Source organism: Ambystoma mexicanum, chromosome 4q (genome assembly GCF_040938575.1).
Source record: "Ambystoma mexicanum isolate Mex_15411 chromosome 4q, UKY_AmexF1_1, whole genome shotgun sequence".
NCBI classification, from domain to species: domain Eukaryota; kingdom Metazoa; phylum Chordata; class Amphibia; order Caudata; family Ambystomatidae; genus Ambystoma; species Ambystoma mexicanum.
Window position 1 is genome coordinate 325,397,268 of NC_090928.1, and position 21,472 is coordinate 325,418,739.

The 21,472-nt window shown below is 49.5% G+C and overlaps 1 protein-coding gene across 5 annotated transcripts in view; it reads left to right on the forward strand.

The window, feature by feature from the left end:
* BIRC6 (baculoviral IAP repeat containing 6) overlaps positions 1-21,472 on the forward strand; it is a 3,097,233-nt gene that overhangs the window by 2,576,159 nt on the left and 499,602 nt on the right. The gene's annotated exons all lie outside the window — the stretch shown is intronic.

Sequence of the window (21,472 nt, forward strand, 5' to 3'; positions counted from 1 at the left end):
TCACCAAACTCAGGAAGGCCTGGACTAGGGACCTAGAGGTGGAACTATCATACCAGCGCTGGAATTACATGTGTACTCGCTCGCAGACGATCTCTTTCAATTCCCACTTCAAACTAATCCAGTCTAAACTATTCCACAGATTCCACTACATGCCCCAGTTCTGGTCCACAGTATGCACATCCCTATCAGAAATGTTAGAGTGCACCATCTCCCCATCCCCGTTAACTTGTTTCTTCTATGAGTTGCCTGCATTAAACCGAGACTACAAGAAGTTGGCGAGCATGGGGCTCCTCTTAGCAACCCAATGTATTCTTCTGGTATGGCTCCGACCCAGACCCGCCACACATGAGCAGTGGCTCTGTGCCCTTGCGTGGGCCTCGGACACCGAAGAGTTCTGGATACTGACACAACTGTGCAGAATCAGACCAAGAGACATTTGGGGGCCCTTTCGACAGTATGTCTCCATCGGCGGACTATTCTCAGGAAGACACTGATAAGCCGCCCTCTCCCCAACCGACGACGGAATGATTGAAGGCTACGAGGAGTGGGTGGTTAGCAGGTTTCCCACTTCACACACGTGACCTTATGATACATGGTTGATATGATACTGTAATTGTAACATGTATTTTTGTAATGGTTTGAACCATTCAGATTGTTCTCTGATGCGCTGCCAAGCTAACTGTTCAAGTTTAAAAATAGTTTAATGGATTTCGTAAAATTAATTTTGATGGCCAAAACTTGATGGAATGTTTCAAGTAAGGAGACTATATGTGGTAATGTTTGTGAGTTGCACATGTAAAAGAGAAGATTGTCTGCATATAGCGCTACTCTATGTTGATATCCCGCTATTTCTATCCCATGGATTACTAAAGATGAACAAATCTGACGTGTTAGGGGCTCCATAGATGAAGTGAATAGCAATGGAGACAATTGGCACCTTTGACGAGTCCCTCTCTGTAGGTTCAGGGGCTCTGATGAAGATCCATTCAACTTAATTCATGCAGTTGGATGCACAAAATTAGCCAATACCCATTTTATGAAAACAGGACCGAATCCAAACCACTTAGACTGGGTGTATCTGTCAGTGTTTCTATCAACGCTTTTTCAGCATCGATAGAAAGAATGGCTAATTCCTGTTTGCTAAGTCATGCCCATTCTACATTAGCCGTTCTGCAGATATTATAATATGTTTGGCAACCAGGGATAAACCCTCTCTGGTCTTTTCCTACTACTTCTGGAAGAACAGCAGCTGAGCAAGCAGCTAACACTTTAAAATAGATCTGAGAATCATAGTGGAGGACAGCAATAGGACTATCAGATGTACTTAAGGTGAGATCTTTACCTGGTTGCCCATCGAAGTCAACACTGATTCTCCCATTGTAGGCGTAACTTACTGATAGAGCAGGAATTGCCTGAGAAACCTCCCCAGTTGTTCTTGGGCTTTCGACATGCTACCTGCTATCAATATGTTTTGAGGGGTGGTGTGCTTCTTGATTAAATTATTCCTGATTTACCCTATTTAAAGAATAACATTTAAGCAACTTTGTGTAATATTGCGACAGTAGTTGCATTTTAATTGGTTCTTCTCTTAAGCAGCCCAATTCATCCTGCAATTAGGTAATCGTGTTACCAGTTCTTTGGGCTCTTAATTTGTATGCTACAATCCGGGAAGCCTTGTTAGAGGTACTAAATGGAAATGCTTGGTGCAGAGCATTTTATGAGAAATATCCGCCCAAAGTGCTTTCAGTTCCACCTTGGCTACCTGTAGATGCCTATATGTGTTCTCAGACCTATCTCTTTTGTATTTAGATTCCCGCTTATGAACTCTGTTTAGCTGCTACCCTTTGTGTCATCAACATTCGCTTACTTACCGAATCTAAGCCGATGAGTTTGCCCCGCAAATTGGGTTTGAAAGCATCCCAAATAGTTGTCATGGCAGTGTCAGCCTCAGTATCATCCTGAAAATATTGGGAAATCCTTTCTGAAATGGTCATACATTAAGCAACATCAGCTAATGGGGGATCATTCAGTTTCCATAAAGTCGCTTTCCTGAATCCCGCAGCGTACATATCGAACTGTAATGTAATGGGCCATTGATCCGACACTATCGCTAGCTCTATATTGGCATAACTAATCCCGGAAGAAGGGAATGAGAGACCAAAAAATAATCAATCTTAGAAAATCTATGTTGTACTTGCGAACAATGTTAAAACAATAAGCATGTGGATGCATAGGTCTCCACGCACTGTAGATCGTGAATAACGTTTGAAGGGAAACAGGTGTCGTAGCCTCAGTTCCGGAGGTTGAATTCGATCTATCCATTCTCTCATCTAGTACCACATTAAAATCACGCCTAATAATGTCACCTTTTTTAAATTGAACAATTCAATGTGCACTTTTGATTGCTGCATGAAATAAATGTGATTGGTTCCATCCGTAAGGAGGTGGAACTTGCCTGGAACGAAGATGATGCCTTCTTTTTGCAACTTGTGTTGGCTTGTAGTCTGGTGCAGCCTGATCCTGTCCCGAAATGATCAGCAGATGAACTGAAGTACAGAAATAGGTGTGGGCCAGGCACGCTTCCACGACAGTGTTGGTATTGGTGAGGGTTGGAGCTTCTGCATTGATAGCAATGGCCTGTGTTGCCCTAAGCTCCAGATGTGTTCTGTGACACTGTTGGAGCTGCTTCAGCTGTGATGCTTCGAATCAGACCCATAATCCAGGGGGTAGAGGGGGAGCGTCTTGGACCTTGATAGTCCACTTGGAAGGTGCAATGGCAGAGTTCTACAAGTCCTACTGTGTACCAGCACTGTGGGCAGATCGGCAGTAGTGGAGGGAATAGGTAGGGAGTCAGTTCTAATCTGAGGAAGTCTGCTTTGTGGTCTCGCAGCCTGACCTGTGGTGTCAGTGAGGCTTTACATCATATAAGGCAAAGTAGCATTGGAGACGAACCACTGAATTAGGTGGCTGCAAAACAGACCTCACTGGGGTGCCTGGGTGTAACGTCCATTACTGCACAAACTGTGAAGAATATACACCCTACAGGTACCCTAGACCAGTTGTCAACTTATTCCCTCAAAATTCTATTAACATGCCGTCTAAAGACTTCAGTCCTAGAATCTAAGCAACTGGAGGAGGAAAAGTGGATGGCATGGTCATGCTGCTGGCTCAGTATTGGAACATACCCACCAGTAAATCCCTTCTCATAGATGTTGAACAGTACAGAAAACCACTTTGAATGTATTGTGTCCTCCAGGGTATTCCACATCTTTGACATGGAATGTCTACAGCTGCGCACTTCGGAAACTTTTTCAGCGGAGGGCGTCCTGTGTCGATGACTTCTGGTCGATGTCCCTCGAAGGCCTCTGTCGAGGGCGACGTCACCAGATGTTATAAATAGGATGCACGGCACCCGCAGCCTCGGTTCTGTTTTTTCTGCGAACGTGTTGCTTCGTGAAACTCGGCGCGCCTCATGTGTTCATCGTTGAGATGTCTCTTTCTTCGATCCCTCTGACTTCGCGGTCTGGCTTCAAGATCTGCCGGGACTGCAAGTCGAAAATGTCGATCACCGTCCTGCATCGCATTTGTTTGTGGTGCTTGGGCGAGTCACACAACACAGACTACTGTTTGAAATGCCAGTCGCTGACTGCTAAACCCAGTAAGTCCCGAAAATCCAAGTACAAAGGGGTGTCCACCGACGACTCGAGGGGCGAGACTCTGCTTCGGGTGGAGTCCCGGGGTTCTGGGTCCCAGAGTGGTTCCCGACATTCTTCTTCTTCGTCGTGGCATTCGCGGAAGCGCCGTCGCCGATCACCTTTCCCCGTCCTCGGAGGAGGGAGCCGCGCGGAAAGTGGCATGCCTGACGAAATCCTCGACTCCAGAGGAATTGGCTGCCTTTAAGGAGCAAATCTTAGCAATTTTTCAATCGCAGCGCACTGGTCGGTCGCGCCTTCTAACAAAGCCGGCTCTTACTGTGGCTCGCACTCATTCGGGTCCGCAACGCGACTCGCATAGGGAACTTTCGAGGTCCCATTCGGACAAGGCTTTGGAGAGTTGAAAGAGATGTGGTTCTAGGTCTCGGTCCTCGTCACCAGCGAGACCGTTGTAACCTCCTAAGGGCTCGGTGTCGACTCGGTTGGTGCCATGTTCGTCTGACGTCGACGCTTTGCCATCTTATCAGCCCATGGCGCCATCGGCACCAGTGTCGAAGCCTTCGGCGCTCATGACGTCGAGGTTGTCGACGCTCTGCGTTGAAGCCTTCGTAGCTCTCGGCAACTTCGGGTATTTTTACCCAAAATTTGCCATTGGAGTACCCCAATGTGGTGGATCCTCCTAGGAAGGCTACGGCGAAGTCTGTGAGGCCAGTTTTGGACTCCAGGCCCTCTTCTGTCACCAGGCCTGGGTTTCACCTTCCTCTGGCTGACATATATCAAGAGGAGGACAGGTGTGAGTTTGAGGACCCTGGTGAACTTGATGACGCTCCACTTTCTTCTGGAGACAGTCAGTTGGAGGAGTTGAGGCAGACCCTCCATGATGCCAATGGGTTGGACACTTCTCAGGAAGTGCAATTTGGTAGGCCTGAGCCTGGGGCACATGCAGAGTCTTCATACAGAAGGCTTATAGCTAGGGTCTCGGAGTATCTGGGCTGGTCGAGTCCTCCTGAAGACTTTGTGCAGGATGATCTAATGGACATCTTAGATCAAGGTCCATCCTCTGACCCGGCATTACCATTTCATCTCACCTTACAGAAAACGGTGGCAGTTGCTCGGCAGTCCCCGGAATCTCTTCCGGCAGTTAATAAATCTTTGACAAAGTAGTACCGCCCTTCCGTTAGCAACCCCAGCTATTTATCTACTCACCCCACTCCTGAGAGTTTGGTGGTTCAGGCGGCTACGGCCACCTCGAGGCAGGCGACGTACCCTACCACCCTCCGGATAGGGGTGACAAGCGCTTCGACGGTTGGGACCGGAAGGTATTTTCTGCTTGGAGCATGGCCTAGAAATCGGCCAACTCCACTTGTGCCTTGGCAAGGTTCTCTCTCACTCTGTGGAACTGTTTCTTTAGCGGCTGAGCATATTCCCGAGGGGCAGGAAAGGGATAAGTTCCTTGCTCTCGTGCAAGATGGCAAGGATGCCATTTGTGAATACGACTGACATGGCTGCGAGCAGTTATACGCAGATTTGCGTGGTTGCGGAAATCGGGTTTGGTCTGGACATGCCCTTTGTTGGCGCACATTTGTTTGGCAGAAAGGCTGACGAGAGTCTTGCGAGGTTGCAGACCTCGAAAGCTGCGGCTAAATCTTTAAGCGCATCTGCGCGTCAACCTCCGCCTTTTCGTCCTAGGGGATAGCAATGGAAGGGAGGTTCTTTTCGTTACTACTCCTCCCTTGGTAGAACTAGAGGGGCCGACTGTCAAAGGGGCCAGCGAAAAAGTACCCGTGGTGGTTGTTAGGCAGAATCAGATGCAGTACCCTTAGGGAACACTACATACAATTAAGACTACAAGTGATAGTACAATTTCACCTTTGGTACAAGCCTGTACTACACAGTAAAGTGGTAGCGATGGCTGAGCAGCCAAACTTATCTCAAGAGCAAATGAGCAGTAATAGGGATTACACAAAGGACTACAATTGCTGTGACTCAAAGTACATTTATTTTTAAACCATCTGTTCACAAAACACTTTGCTTCTATTAAATAAAACCACACTCTAAATATACTACACACAATCAATTCCTCTTGTTCAGGTTAATTCAAGTTAAGTTCATTAGAATTTGACAGACCAGTGTTTCGAAACAAAGACGTTACCGTGGGTTTTCTGAAAATAAAGAGTAACCTCGGGAAGAAATAGACCCGAAGTCAAACACTCTTAGCACATAGAATTACAACAAGGGAATAGTAGATAAAAATCATAGTCAATACTTGTGTAAAGGCAATTGAATCGGAGGACGTTTTCTAATAGGCAGATAAAAGTCAATAGGCCTGCGCCAGTGTCAAATGGAGCAGGGGCTTTGTTGTCGAGGATCACACGGTTAGAATAGTTCAAGATTAAAGGTTGCCAGGAGTACTGGATATTGTCAAAGGGAAGCAAAAGTTGTAAAACGGAAGGAAGAAAGGACAAGCCTTCGGAAAGGAAAAGGGTTCACCCCGATTCCTCAAGGTCGGACGGAGAGAACGACCAAATGGACACAGTACCTTATTCGGAAGAAGAAAGCTGGTGCTACGGCAGTTGTTCCTGGTAGTTCCTGCAGACTTGCAGTTCCTGGAGCTTCAGTCGTGGGGACAAAGACGACGTCTGGAGCGATCTGCACTACCCAGGGATGAAGCCAGCAGCAGCAAAGCAACAATGAATAAAAGGTGTGCTCCTTAAAAACACGAGCGGGCTCTTCTGGTGGCTATCCTGACCACTACAGTTCTGTGCAGCGATTTCCACCCAGTTGAGGATTCTCTGGCTGTGGAAGGTGAGCTGGTTGATCCCACCAGGCTCAAGGGAAGAAGACTCCAGACCGGATCTTATCTGTCGTTGAAGGGTAGATAGCTCAGGACTGCAGCAGGGCTTCACCGGGATCCAGGAGTTGCAGCAGACGTCTTCTTCTCCACTTCTCTTCGGTTCTTGTAGTTCCAGTGGCGACTCTGACTTCCAGCCCAAGAGTCCCTCCTTTTATGCCAAAATCCCCCATTCACACAGCCTGACTGTCAATCACACAGCAGGGGGGTTGTCCGGCCCGGACAACCACCTCAGCCAATCGACACAGAGTGCGAGTTGGGCCTCCAAGGAGACCCTGTGCAGGGGGTTACTAAACCCCTCGCTCACATTCAGCCCACCTAGACACCCAGACGTCAAAGGAGGGATTCTGTGCAGAAGCCCGCCAAAGGACGGCGAACAAGGAATCCAAACTTTGTTTGGTGCGAAAAGCAAAAAAGAAGGACCTTTCCAACACGAAATGGCGAAAAACCACACTAGGACCCACGATAAAAACAATATGGGGTAGCAGGTTTTATGTTTGAGTCTGTCACCACAGCCAGAACATTAACATGGGAATCCACGTAAAAAGGATAGTTACCACTGCCACCAGCCATGTCGAGTCGGGAAGAGGGACACAAAGTGCCCCTTGAGTTACAGAAGGATAGGGGAAAGGTATTCCACTCCAGTACTCATTGTAGAATGGTTTGTACTGGATCTGTATTTCAAAAGGACTAGTAAAGCCAATGGTGACTTTACATGTTTCTGGAGGACGGTAATCATCCCCAGAAATGGAGTTCACAAACGAAGTCTAAAAGACATCCATGTGTCACTGCACTAAAGGTGCTGTGTGACACACAAGTAAAACGATGATGCCTAGGGAGTTGCTGACACTCCATAGCCCATGAGCACAAAAAGTACAACACACACACAAAAAAAATACACTGTAAGAGTGGGAAAAAGACTCACAATCTTACCAGGTGAGCAAGAGAAAACCCAGCAAAGCTGCTGAGGGACTCGCTAGGTAAGGCAAATTAGCCATAAATGAGAATTCTCCCTAACAGTGGTCTGGGAAATCGTGGTGCCAAAGCCGCTCAGGCAGCTGCCTCTTTGCCTTCAGGCACTGCCGCAGCCGCTTCCAAACAGTCTTGAGGCCATATCCCATGGTTCGCCGGGTGGGGGCAGACTGTCTCAGCATCTCGAAGAATGGCGAGCCATTACTTCAGATGCGTGGGTTCTGGATACCATAGTGATAGGCAGAAACCTGTGCAGTTCCCTTAGGGACCACTGCAAAAGATTTAAGACTACAGGTGTTGGCAGGTGTAGGCAGTAAACCCACTTGGTAGCAGTCTGTACCACCCAGATTTACCTGGTAGCTGTGGCTGAGCAGTCAGACTTCCCTCAAGAAGTATGCAAAGTATACACAATAGGCACTCAGATACAATAATACAAGCAAACACTGACCAGAGCTTTGGTATCAAAGTATATAATTATTTATTTAAAAACACACAGTTTGAAACACTCCAGCACTCTTATTGTAAAATATTCTAAACACAGTTACTATTGTAATATATACACCCCTTTTTCCTTATCAGATAAGTCACAGTAAAACACCACTTATTTTCATACAGAGGTGAGCGCTTAACTAGATTGCACTCCAATAAGTTTGTGAGAAAGGGAGGGAAAAAGACAGAATATGGAAAGGTACACCACTCTAAGATTCAGGAACACTATTAGCAAGGAAGAAGAGCAAAAGTCACTGGTGAGCCAAAGTCCAAAGGCTGGGCCCACTCTTAGAGAGAGCAGAGCACAAATGCGCCCAAGATCACACAGTTACACTAGGCTTAGAAAGTCTTGCAGAGGGTTCAAAAAGAGTTTAGAGAGGCTTAGGAAAGTTTAGCCAGGGTGTCCCAGGCTAACCCAGGTTCGAAAGCCAGGGGCTAAATCTACCCCGTACAGTCGGTAGCAAGGGAAGCCAGGCGGGACACGGTACCTTAAGTGGGAAGGATCCTCCAGTGGTGGCAGTTGTTCCTGGTAGTGGGTGCAAGTTGCGTCGTCTTCCAGGGGAAGAGAAGATCTCCACTTGGAGGAAAGATGAAGGTCGTTGCACTACCAGGGCAGAAACCAGCCGCAGAGTTTTCCGGTTAAAGGTGGTACCTTTGTTTCGCGGTCGTGGTAAAACGTGGCATCCCGGTTGCCGGGGTGCTTGGAACGGGCAAGGCGGCCACGAGGTACGTCGGGGAAGCGAAAAGACGGTGAAAGCAAAAAGATTGTGAAACTGGTTATCCCCACCAGTCAAAGGAAGAAGACTCTCCGGCGGGAGATCTCCTCAGTCGTTGGGAAAAGTGGTGAGGTGGTCCAGCAGGGCTCCACCGGTGGTGGTGGTGTCGTGGCAGGTCGGCTCAGCTGCTCCCTCGTCGGATTCTTAGGTCCTGTGGCGACTTCTGAAGTTCCAGTCCCCAAAGCCCTGCTTTTATGCTGCAAACCCCCATTCACTCAGCCTAGCTGTCACTCAAACATGCTAAGTCGGCCGGCTCACCACTTGGGCCAATCAGGATGGAGTGCGACTTGAGTTGCCTAGGCAACTCAGTCCAGGGTGCCTAAATTTCCCTCCACCCCTCCTAAGTACCCCAGACAGAGTGGCACCACTTTGGAGGGCTTCTGTGGAGAAGCCCACCAAAAAGTGAAACAAAGGGCTCGACTTGGGTTGGAGTCACAGAAGAGAACACAAACGCCATTTTAGAATCAAGTTTTGGCATAAAATACCAACCGGAGAATTAATATTAATTAAATAAACCGTCGGTATGTTCGAGGCTACTGTAAATAATTAAATAAAGGTAGTAGCCTAAAACAATGGGAAATCCCATAGGGAAATATTCACGGTTGAATATAAAAAGTAGTATCCACTGCCACCAGCCAAAACTCGATCAGGGGGGATGGAGACATGCCCCCTCGACTAACAGACCCTGGGGCGATCGAATTGCCCCAGCCAGTACGTCCACAATATGATGGTTTGTACTGGTTCTGTTCAGATTTTAAGACTAGTAAAGTCAATGGTGACTTTACATGCCCTGGGAGACAGTAGTCAGTCCCAGGGTATGGAGTCTATACTGGGGGGGTCACTATGACACCCCTGTGTCACTGCACTGAGGGTGCTGTGTAACACACATCACAAAAAAACAGGAAGCCCTATGGAGTAAAAGACCCCATAGCCCATTAAACACTTCTAGATTCAAAGAAACACACTCAAATCATGTCTAAGAGTGAGGGTAAAAGAGTCTCACTCTTGGCAGGAGAAAAAAATAAACCCCAAAAATCCAGCAAAGCTGCTGGGCCACTCACTAGGTTAGGAAATTCAGCCTAAACCGAGAATTCTCCCTAACACATAGCCCACGGCAACTGCCTTCCCTTCCTTCAGCGGCCTCACGACAATCCACAGGGGAAACTTTTTGAAGCTTCCGGATCTGCCACTTGCTCAGTAAATTCTAACCCTGCTGGAGAAAGGCGCTATAGAACTGGTGCCTGTAGCAGAGAGGAACAAGGGATGGTATGCCCCTTATTTTTTTGATTCCAAAGAAAAACGGGTTTGAGACCCATCATGGACGAACAAACTTCTCAGGAAGGACAAGTTCAAGATGGTTACTTTTTGTAAAGTCCTCCAGGCCCTTCAACTTCAGGATTGGTTGGTGTCTCTGGACCTAAAGGATGCTTACTTTCATGTGCCGATTCATCCCAAGCACAGAAAGTACCCGAGGTTTGCGGCTGGCGACTCGTACTTTCAGTTTCGGGTCCTGCCGCTCGGAATTAACCTCCGCCTCAGGGTTTTCACCAAGCTAAGGGTGGTGGTGGCAGCATACCTCAGCTGAGGGGGGGATTCACATCTACCCCTACCTGGACGACTGGCTGATCCGGGCGCGCTCTGCCGAGCAAGCGTTGGATCACCTCAGTCTCACCTGCCGCACCCCCCACAGGCTGGGCTTCTCCCTGAATTTCAAGAAGTCACATCTGACTCCTTCCCAACATCTCCAGTACATCGGGGCTGTGTTAGACACATCCTTGGGAAAGTGCTTGCCTCCAATTGTGAGGGCTCATCACATTGTGCATGTGGCAGACACGTTTCAACATGCCCAGTCTCCCGGCTTTCAAATTCTTAAGGTTGCTCGGCCTCATGGCATCCTACATTTTTCTGGTGCCAGAGGCCAGGCTGTGGATGAGATCCCTGCAATGGGTTCTCAAGATGCAGTGGTCACAGTTCTCGGGCATGATGTCGGATCCCGTTCAGATTCCTCTCGGTCTCCCAGGATCTTCTGTGGTGGGCCAACAAAGGAAACCTGATGAGGGGGGAACCGTTTTGGCAACCATGGCCGGAGTCGACTGTAGTGACGGATGCTTCCCTCACAGGATGGGGCGTTCATGCCAACGATTTGACAGCTAGCGATCGTTGGTCTCCGTCGGAGTCCAAACTCCACATCAATCTGTTAGAGCTGAGGGCCATCAGGCTAGCCCTGAAGGCTTTTCTGCCTTCTGTACGGGGTAAGTGTCCTGATCATGACAGACAACACAGTGGCCATGCATTACCTCAACAAAAAGGGGGGGGGTAGGGTCACTCCCGTTGTGCAGAGAGGCAATGCAGCTCTGGTACTGGGCCATCCAGCAGGGAATTTCGATCTCGGCAGTTCATCTGGCCGGAGACAAAAATGCAGCGGCGGACGCTCTGAGCAGGCAGAGCACGATCTCTCACTAGTCGGAGTTTGCTCAGGAAGTCCTTCAAGAGGTCTTCGCCCTTTGGGGAACCCCGCAAGTGGATCTCTTTGCCATCAGTGCCAACCGGAAGTGCGAGAGATTGTGCTCAAGGGAATTTACTCCAAGAGGAGCCTTGGGAGACGCGTTTGTGGTGGATTGGTCATTCCCACTTCTGTGTGTGTTTCCTCCAGTCCCCGTCATTCCTAAAGTGTTGCGGAGGGGACGGAGATTCGGTTCCTACATGATCCTCATTGCTCCGGATTCGGCCAGGACAGCGTGGTACTGAGACCTTCTACAAATGTCCATCTGCCCTCCATGCCGTCTTCCCTACTGAGAGGATCTGCGCGAGGGGGCGGGGGGAGAGATAAGGTTCTCAATCCAGAGGTTAAGACTCTCAACCTTCACGCCTGGTATCTGAAAGGTTGATATATAAGGATTGTGACCTCCCCGATGACGTGATGGAGGTGTTGCTTTCGGCCAGTCGGCCTGCAACAAAATCCCTGTATCGTTGGCGTAAGTTCGGCGACTGGTGCAGAGGTCACAATGTTGATCCTTTTCAGTGCTCCATTCCTATGGTTTTCTCTTTCTTGCTTTCTTTGACCCACAGGGGCCTTCGAGTTGGTACCATTAAGGGTTACCTGGCGGGACTGTCTATCTTTAAGCACTTGTCTGAAGAATGTTCCTACTTTAAGATTCCTTTGATTTCTCGGTTTCTTAACCTTAACTGGCATGGGCCCCAGCACCCCCCCCCCCCCCACCCCGTGCCAAGGCCTTTTTTGGTGATTTTGGTATTTCGCCATTCAATGCCTTCTAAAGTTTTCTGTTTCATTAACCCCTTAAGTGCCAAGGACGAGGTATCTCGTCCTTGGCAAAAGGGAGGTAATCCCAAGGACGAGATACCTTGCCCGTGCCACTTAAGGGGTTAAAGGACTGACTAATGTATTCCCGCCGTCCCCTTTCAGGTGCCGATTTAGGATTTGAATCTGGTTTTGAAATTTCTCATGGGTGCTCCGTTTGAACCTTTGCACTCCTGTCCTTTGAGATTACTGTCCTTCAACACTGTGTTCTTTTTTGCGGTTACTTCCGCTCGCAGAGAGTGAATTGCAGGCACTTTCATCTAAGCCACACTTTACTGTGTTTCACAAGGACATGGTTGTACTGCCGGTACGTCCCTCTTTTTTACCTCAGGTAGTATCTGAATAACATTTGAGTCAAAAGGTGGTTCTTCCCTTCCATCTTTCTACCCTCCTCCTCATCCTGGTAAGGAAGAGGAGCGACTCCATCGGTTGGATCCTAGTTGAGCTCTGAGCTTTTACATTTTTAGGATGTCCAGGGTCAGAGTGGACGATCAACTCTTTGTAGGATATGCTGGACAACGATTGGTCCAGGCTGTTGCCAAACAGACCTTGTCCAGGTGGATTATCCTCACCATTACGGAGTGTTACCGATTGGCGTGTAAGGACCCTCCTAATGGGTTGCAAGCTCATTCCACTAGGGGCGTTGCTACTTCCGCAGCCCTCCAGCCGGGTGTTCCTATTAGGAGTATTTGTGATGCAGCCACATGGGCTTCAATCCACACCTTTGTTAAACATTACTCCCTGGATACAATCCATGGTCAGGATATGGCCTTTGGAAAGGCGGTTCTTTATTCTGCAATCCGATTGGGTACTCTAAAATCTTTTCCCTCCTCCATTTACTGGTACTGCTTTGGGAGTCTATCAAAGATGTGGAATACGTTGGAGGACACAATCCATTCGAAGAGCAAGTTACCAACTGGTAATGTTCTTTTGAACTGGATGCTGGAACTGGACTCCAACGTATTCCACATCGCCCTCCCAGCCTGTCCCCCTACAGAATTTCCTATGCTATTGCAGCTTCCATTTCCTCAAGGCTATGTGCAGTCAAGCAGGCATGAGACTGGTGCCACACGTTCTGAGGGAAAAAACGTAAACCACCGTGCGTCCTATTTATAACATCCGGTGACGTCGCCCTCGATGGAGGCCTTCGAGGGACATCGACCAGACGTCATCGACTCAGAACGCCCTCTGCTGAAAGTTTCCAAAGTGCACAGCTGTGGACATTACATGTCAAAGGTGTGGGCTACATTGGAGGAACATTAAGTCGAAAGAACGCTACCAGTTGGTAAGTAACTTGTTCTTCTCAGCATGGGGTCTGGCATGGATCACATGCTTATGAATATTCCCCTTCAGGCTGGGAATCCTCGGTAAAAAGAAAAAAAAGTTACACTTTCACTCTAAACCAATCGCTGTACTCTGGGTCATATCTCCCCCAGCCAATGACTGCCCTCTCCCTAAGACCCTCCTCTGGCAGCCATCTTCCAATTTTTACGGCACGTTCAAGTGTTAGGAGTCCTCTGGTATTGCTCTGTGAGCTATTCTACATTTTCGTGCCTTTTTGAGAAAAATTCCTATTTTTGTCAAACAGAGCTTGTGTGCTCTTCTCTCTATCGGCCGAAAAGCTGGGGATCTGTTGGTCAGTGAATTTCAGCGCCTCACAAGGGCACGGATCGTTGCGTTTCGTCGAAGTTTCTAGAAGGCCATCGGGCCTACTCTGCACCCCCAACCATGTCATAAGAGAAGAAGGTGGGAAGCTCTCTTTTCAAACTCTGCTCCAGATGCGGACTGCGGAACTTGTTTGTGGAGGACAAACACCTTCAGTACCTCTACTGTCTTCACCCGGATCACAGAGAAGGAGATTGCCTCAGGTTCTCAAAGAGAACAATGAAGGATCGTCACAGTAGACTGGCGGCGTGGCTCAGTGCCAAGGCCTCTGGCTGCAAGCAGTGTCCTGCCTCACCCGGGACCGATCGGCCCGAGGAGCGGACTTCTAAGTACATTGCGGGCACTCCATCTGTGGGGGCCCAAAAGAAGGCCAAGCACCGCAAGTCTGTTTCCTTCGAGGTAGCTGCGCAAGCAGGTCCCGTGATGGGCAGGGCGTGATCAACCTCACCATCTGCCTCCATCTGCAGCCATCGATCCAGCTCCTCAAAGAGGATATTGCCCAACCCGGCTAAACTGTGGGAGCGGTCCGAGAAGCCTAGGGTGGAAGAAAAGGCAGCCGGGCTGCCCAAGAAGGCCCAGGCAGCGCAAGAACTATCGTCATCCGCGATATAAAGGGTGGCGGTCACCCTCACGAAGGCCAAAGGGGCTGACCCAGGTAAGGGAGCCCCGACTGTGCCCAGGGTTTCCCTACACCGAGTGGGAGGCCTCGAACGTTGCGGTGGAGACACCGGAAAAGGGGATGCCGTTGCTGAGCCTGGCTCCGACCCCCTCAGGATGCAAAAGGGGGGCGAGGAGGCCTCAGGCCCGTCACAGGCCATACCCCAAAGCACAGATGTTTCTTCCTCGGACGAGGATGACCAGGAGCCAATCCGATGCCTCTGCATCAGCCTCCACACCCGCACCAGGCGCCTTCACCGCGGAGGGACCAAGGCTAGCGTACGGCCACGGTGATGATGGCGACATCGTCATGGCGGGCGGATCGCTGCAGCCGAGGGCCTCCCCACCGGATAAGGTGGGGTCCTTCCATGCCATGGTCGCCAGTGTGTCCAAGCACTTCCAAGCTGACACCCGAGGGGAGCAAAAAGAAAAGTTTCGTCTACAAGAGGCGCAAGGGCTAAAGGAAGACCATCATGGTGGTGCCTCTCCTGGATGAAGTTTTGGAGGAAGGCCTGGCACTATTGGAGAATACGGCCCCGGCCAAGCAGGACATGTTCGAGAAAAGGTGCCAGAGTCCGCACCCAAGTGCCTACGGTCGCAACAGTCACCGGCCTCCGCAGCTGTGTGGAAGAGATTGTCTTAACCCTTGTCATCGGCCTCAGTCCCTCCGGACAGTGAGGGAAAGAAGTTGGACGCCATGTGGAGAAAGGTCATCTACTCCACGGCATCGACCATCAAAGCGGCCAACGCACTGGCGATCGGAGCCAGGTGAGTCCCCGTGCCCTGGGCATTCTACAACAGCATTCCTCTTCTTTTGGCGCCTCCGGCGGAAAATCTGGCAGCTCGACAAAAGGTTTTGGTGGAAGATCCTTGTCTTACCGTCAACCATCCCGGTCCTTGATCCAGGAGGCCTAACGAGGCTGTTCCAAAGCCTTCGGTGGAGGTGATTTGCGCCGTTGTCGCCCCCAAGGCGGAACACAGGTGCCAAAGCAGGACTGAACCGGCCAGGACGTCGGGCCCCCATCCATGCACCCCGGTGGGAGGCTAGCTGACGGGATTCATCAGCGAGTGGGAAAAGATCTCCACCGACAGATGGGTGCTGGACGCTGTCGCCCACGGACAAACCCTGGAGTTTCACTTAAGTGTCAGCGGATCCCCCCCCCCAGTGACCCGGCAGGAGCAGCATATTCCTCAGCTCCTGCTAGGGGTATGGCCATGCTAAAGAAGGGGGCGATGGAGCTAGTTCTAAAATGAGACTGGGGCTCCGGAGTCTACTCTACTTCAGATACTATCAGAAAGAAGACTGGGACGGGGGCAGGCCCCGCCTAGACCTGCAGCGTCTCAAGTCCCAAACGTTGCAGCACATGCTCGGCCAACTGGAAGGAGGAGACTGCTTGACTTTGCTGCATCTGGAAGATACCTACTTCCACGTCCCTATTCACAGGAAACATCGAAAGTTCCTACGCTTCGTGGTGCAGGGAAGAGACCACCAATTTAGGGCCCTTCCTTTCGGCCTCAAGTCGGTGCCCAGGGTGTTCACAAAGTGCCTGGCGCCAGTGGCAGCCCATCTACATCTACGAAGGATGCACGTGTACCTGTACCTCGACGATTGACTCATCCGGGCCCAGACAAGAGAGGTAGCCGTCGAACACACGGAAAGGACCGTCCAGCTACTGAGAGCTGGGGTTCTCCATCAATTATCCAAAGTCCTGCTTGATGCTGTCGCACAAAGCTCTATTCCTGGGAGCCAGGCTCAACATGGTCGCCTGTCTAGCATCGCCCTCGGAAGAGAGGATAGCAGCCATGCTGAGGAAGGTGCAACGGCTGTTGTCACTGAAGACCGCCACGGTGTGGACAATCAAGTTGCTGCTTGGTATGTCGTCGTGCATCTCCCCAGTTTGACTCTGCAGGCTGCGGATGCGTCCTTCAGAAGTTCCTGGACGCCCACTGGATACAAGGGTCAGGAAGCTTCGCAGACAAGATCCCTCTCGACAAGGAGTTCCATTGAGCGATAAAATGGTGGGGCGTGCATTTCAACATCGCCCAGGCACAGGGTTTCAAAAATCCCCTTTTACCAAGAAACGGTCACCATGGACGCTACCCTGGAGGGCTGGGGAGCCGACACCGGACGTCTGCACGCCAGAGAACTGTGGCTGCTGGAGGAGAAGGATCTCCACATCGATATCCTGGAGCTGCGGGCTGTTTTCTGGGCCCTCAACTCTTTCCCTCCGTCCCTGAAGGGCAAGGTGGTGATTATCTTCACAGACAACACTGCCACAAAGTTCTACATCAGGAAGCAGGGGGGCACTCTATCTCCAGTGCTCTCCAGAGAGACGCAGACCTTGTGGCACTGGGTCATCGGCCAGGACATGTTCCCCATACCCTTTCACCTGGCAGGAGTCGAGAACATCTTCACCGACTCCCTCAGCAGGGAGTTGGGTTCCTGCCACGAGTGGGAAATTCGGCAGGACCAGGTGGAGAGAATCTTCATCAAGTGGGGCAGAACCCAGATCGATCTGTTCGCGACAGCGACAAACTCCAAATGTCAGAGTTGCCAGCAGGTTCCACCAGCCAGTGAGCATGGGGGATGGCATTCTCCTTCCCGTTGGAGGGGCCTGTTCCTGTATGGGTTTCCTCCACTGCCTCTACTGCTGCGTGCCATCAATCAATTCACAGTGCCGTTGCAGGATGATACTCGTCGCCCCTGCGTGGCTGAGGCAGGTTTGATACCCGAGCCTCTTAGCCGGTCAGCGTCGCCTCCGATCAAGCTGCAGGTGGTCGCGGATCTGCTCAGCAGAGGAGGAACCATCCTGCATCACGACCCAGGATCGCGGAACCTGAAGGCTTGGATCCTGTAGCCCTAGAGTTTGGCGGATACAAGTTGCCAGTGGACTGCAGGGAGGTCCTTGCCAAGGCCAGAGCGGCATCAACGGTTAAGTGCTATGGTTACAAGTGGAAGTGTTTCGCTATGTGCTGCCGGTCGCAGAAGATCAAACTTCTGAGGGTCACGACCCCGCAGATTCTTCCTTATTTGTTGTCTTTGGCCAAGGTGGGGCTGGCGCACGCCTCTATCAAGGTGCATCTGGCGGCTACCTCCTGCTACACCAGGTCTCAGGACGATCTTCTCTGTGGTCCCACCACCTCGTCAAGGACTTCTTCAAAGGATGTTTCGATATTTCCTGCCAGTGAAGACCTCTACCCCGGCGTGGGAACTCAACGTGGCGCTGACCAGGCTGATGGGAGTTCCCTTCAAGCCTATGCAGCAGGCCTCTCTCAAGTTCCTCTTGTGGAAATGGCTTTTCTCGTAGCCATCACCTCTGCCATCTGAAATTATCTAAAGAAGGGGACCGCCGCTTTCTTCGGCCCACTCATTGACTGAGCCCAACCTCGCTAGCCCCACTTGACCTTTCCACTTGCTCACGGATTACCTCCACGAGCAGCCAGCCACCTGTGAAGAGGCCCTATCCTGCAAGCAGCCATATCTGACTTATCACAACTCGTGGGTGGTGCTGCGGATCCATCCCTCATTCATGCCAAAGGTTGCATCGGAATTCCATCTCAACGAGCCTTTGGCATTACCTGTGTTTTTTCTGAAGCCTTCGTCACCGGCTGAAAGGGCCTTGCACTTGCTGGACGTTGCTTGTGCTCTGAAGTTCTACATGGCATGCACGAAGAGTTTTCAGAAGACATCTCAACTGTTCATGAACTTTGTTCCTGTGAACCATGGGAAGGACTTGTCCAAGGCTTCCATCTCAAGTTGGCTCTTGAGCTGCATCACGTACTGTCATCGGTTGGCGAACCGACCACTGCCCGGCTGTCAGAGAACCCATTTCACCAGAGCGATCGCTGCAACGCAAGCGTTCCTGTCTGGTGTGCCCCTGCTGGGCATCTGCAGGGCTGCTATGTTGAGGTCCACACACACACCATCAAAAGATTGTACTGCATCGACAGGGATACCAGAGAGCCAAGCAGTGCTACGCAACCTGTTCACTTGAAGGTGAGCCTGTTCCGGAGGTAAGAGGAATTGTTTCTGGTGAGCCTTGCCACCTCCTGTGGTTGTGTAATGATTGTATTGCTATGTATTCTTTATTCATGAGCATGTGAATCCATGCCAGAACCCAAGCTGGAGAAGGAACAAGTTACTAACTATTGTTCGAATGTATTATGTCCTCCAACGTATTCCTCATCTTTGATATCTTGACCAGCTTTGGCTGCTTTCAGAAAAAAAATTCTCGGCAGAGGGTGCTGTGGGTCGATGGCGCCAAGTCGGTGTTCCTCTAAGGCCTACGTCTAGGGTGACGTCATTGGGTGTATAAGTAGCACGCGCGGCACCCGTTGGTCTCAGTTCAGATTTTCCACAAACGTGTTTGCTTCGGAGACTCGGCACGCCTCGTTGGTTTTTACTTACTACGCAGTTCTTCAAAAATCAAAATAAATCATCAAACATGTCTTGGTCATCGACCCAGACTACACTCCGTTCGGTTTTCAAAAAGTGCAGAGATCTGTGCTGACTGTTTTCTGTTGCTGCTGCGTTGGACTTACTAGCAGAACTACTGAACTGCTATCCTTCTCCCTACTCTTACCTGGAATCTATCTATCTGGACAGGAGTCAGTATGTACTGCTTAGCTTGAGCCGTGGAATCTTGTGCTCGCTGCTCGTTGTTTCGAGTGGCAGAGGACTGCAGGGGGCTGTAGCCTTAAGAGCGTGTGTTTCCCGTGGCTCCACCCATCCAGGAAGTAGGATTCCAAAAGGGAAGAAGGGACGCCCTTGCAGCGTAAAGCCTGCGCAATAAAGGGCATTTTGCATCTGTGCTGACTGTTTTCTGTTTGCTGCTTGCTGGGTGCTGGAACCACCCCCTCCAACAAACTGATCATCCTGACTAGAAGTTTGGTGATCAAATCTATCTGCACACCATGTTACCCAGAAAAACGCGCACTCAGCGCCGTCTACATTCAGCCATGGAATGTCCTCTTGCTGAAGGAACTTCTGCTGCAGTACAGCAAGTGAGTGCACTCGACTTGGGGGTGCGGGGGGGTTTGGGGTTACTGGAAACAGTGGAATTTTAAATGCTATTGAGGGGCGATTGACTGACAGTTTGGCTTTGCGTCACGTCGACTTCCTTCTATTATCCCATTGTTAATTCCACCTATCCCTACCCCTACCTCTGGCTCTAGTAACACCCTGACCTTGCTTGTTGATGATGTGGTGGCACCACTTGCATGTCATAAAACTGCCAATGTGGAAATGCGAGGAGTGTCTACTTTTGAACAACCTGCACTGCCCCCGGCTATGACCGGAGGATATGGAAGTGCGGCAAAGGAGCCTCCTTTATGGCCACAACCAATTCTGCAATTACGAGAGCTGGCTTGGGCATCCTATAAAACATCGTCATGCGGCTCCCGTGCTAGAATCTCAGTCACTAGCTACCCTTCCTTATTGCCGACACTAGTAACGGAGCAGCCATCTTTGGCCCATTCAATACGTGTTTTTGCTTCTTCTAACACATGCGATATTACTACAACTGCTATGATTACTGGCAAACAAAAGCGATCTAAATACTTTACTGCCAATGTGTCCTTAGCAACTTGTGGAGGAGACGTCTCTTTAAGTAACATAGACGACAATGTGTTCACACAGACAGCTGATACGGAAGACACGGAAGACACAGTGGAATCGTGCACTGAGTCTTACGCAACAAAATTATGACATCTCAATAAACAGACGTAATTCTTTAGACATTGTAAACAAACTATTTCTAGATTTAACACGCCTCAACAAAGGCAGGCTGTTAAAATCTAAAGAACACGATCTGTCAGACACTGTGACTTCACTCGACCAACATATAGAAGATTCCGAAACAGAGTTTTTCTGAGCCACTCAGAACTAAAAATGCAGGAGCAGTTAAACGTAGAAGGAAAGAGATGAGTAGCTCACCAGGCATTGGATGCTCGCAGAGGAAGAAACCAAATTGGGGTACTTTGATTAACAATCCTTTAAAATCTCCAGACTCTCGATCAGATAACCAACTTAATGAATCTATGGAGAGACGTACGCTATAATTCTCGGATTGTCTCACTGCCGAGTCTTCCTTAATGGAGCGCCCATATCCTAGAATTAAGAAATTGAGAAATCACCATCGTCAAAGGAGTATATTACCAAAAGCTGTTAATAGAAATGAAAATGCCTTAATAAATGACGTTAACTGGACAAGGGATCAACAGGAAACCATAATTTCATCGATGGCTCTAACAATTGCTCCTTTTACAAAACTCTACGAACATTTGCATGAATCAATTAATGATCTCTCAACCTTGGTGGCTACTTTAAATACAAAGTTTCGAAGTCCTGCACGGCTGCAAGTCCAAAAAGTGGCAAAGTTAGCAAAATCCAAACTGGAGAGCAGAGTAGCGCGACCAAGCGGTACTTAGAAAGGTACTTGCACACGGTGCGCGCAAACTAAACGGTTCCTTTATTAGTACAGCCGACACGTGTTTCGACCGATTCTCAAGGCGAGAATTGTAATTAAAGGATTGAATCCCTGAGTTCACCTGAGACACCAATAGTAATTATCTCAAAGAAGCACAAATTATGTTGAACAATAAAATTGAGTCAACTGTACATATAATTACTGAACAAACAAAAAACAACGCTGAAAAGAAGTTATTGGCAGAGGTGGCAAAAGAGGCTCTTGCCCTCTTCATAAACTAAAGACTGGGACCAACACTTGTAACTCACCAAATAAATGTTGGATGTCAACATGACTATTTACTTGGAGATCAACAAGACAGTACAATGGAACCAACATTAATTTCTAAACTGGACTCGAGTGGGCCGAAAAATTCAAGCCGGAAACACTTTTCAACTCATTGTTTGGAGCCCACAAAAGAGACATCTACTGTAGTACTGCCTAACGAAAACCGCCTTGTACATGAAACGAACACAATTACCAACAAGGACTGTATCCTTGTTGAAGACAATGTGTTACCTTTCAAAAATGGATCCACGGAAAACGAGGAATGCATGGCTACTGCCACTTATGCTGAGGTACTACTGAGTACTTTATCTACTGATAACGAAGCAATCTTAAAT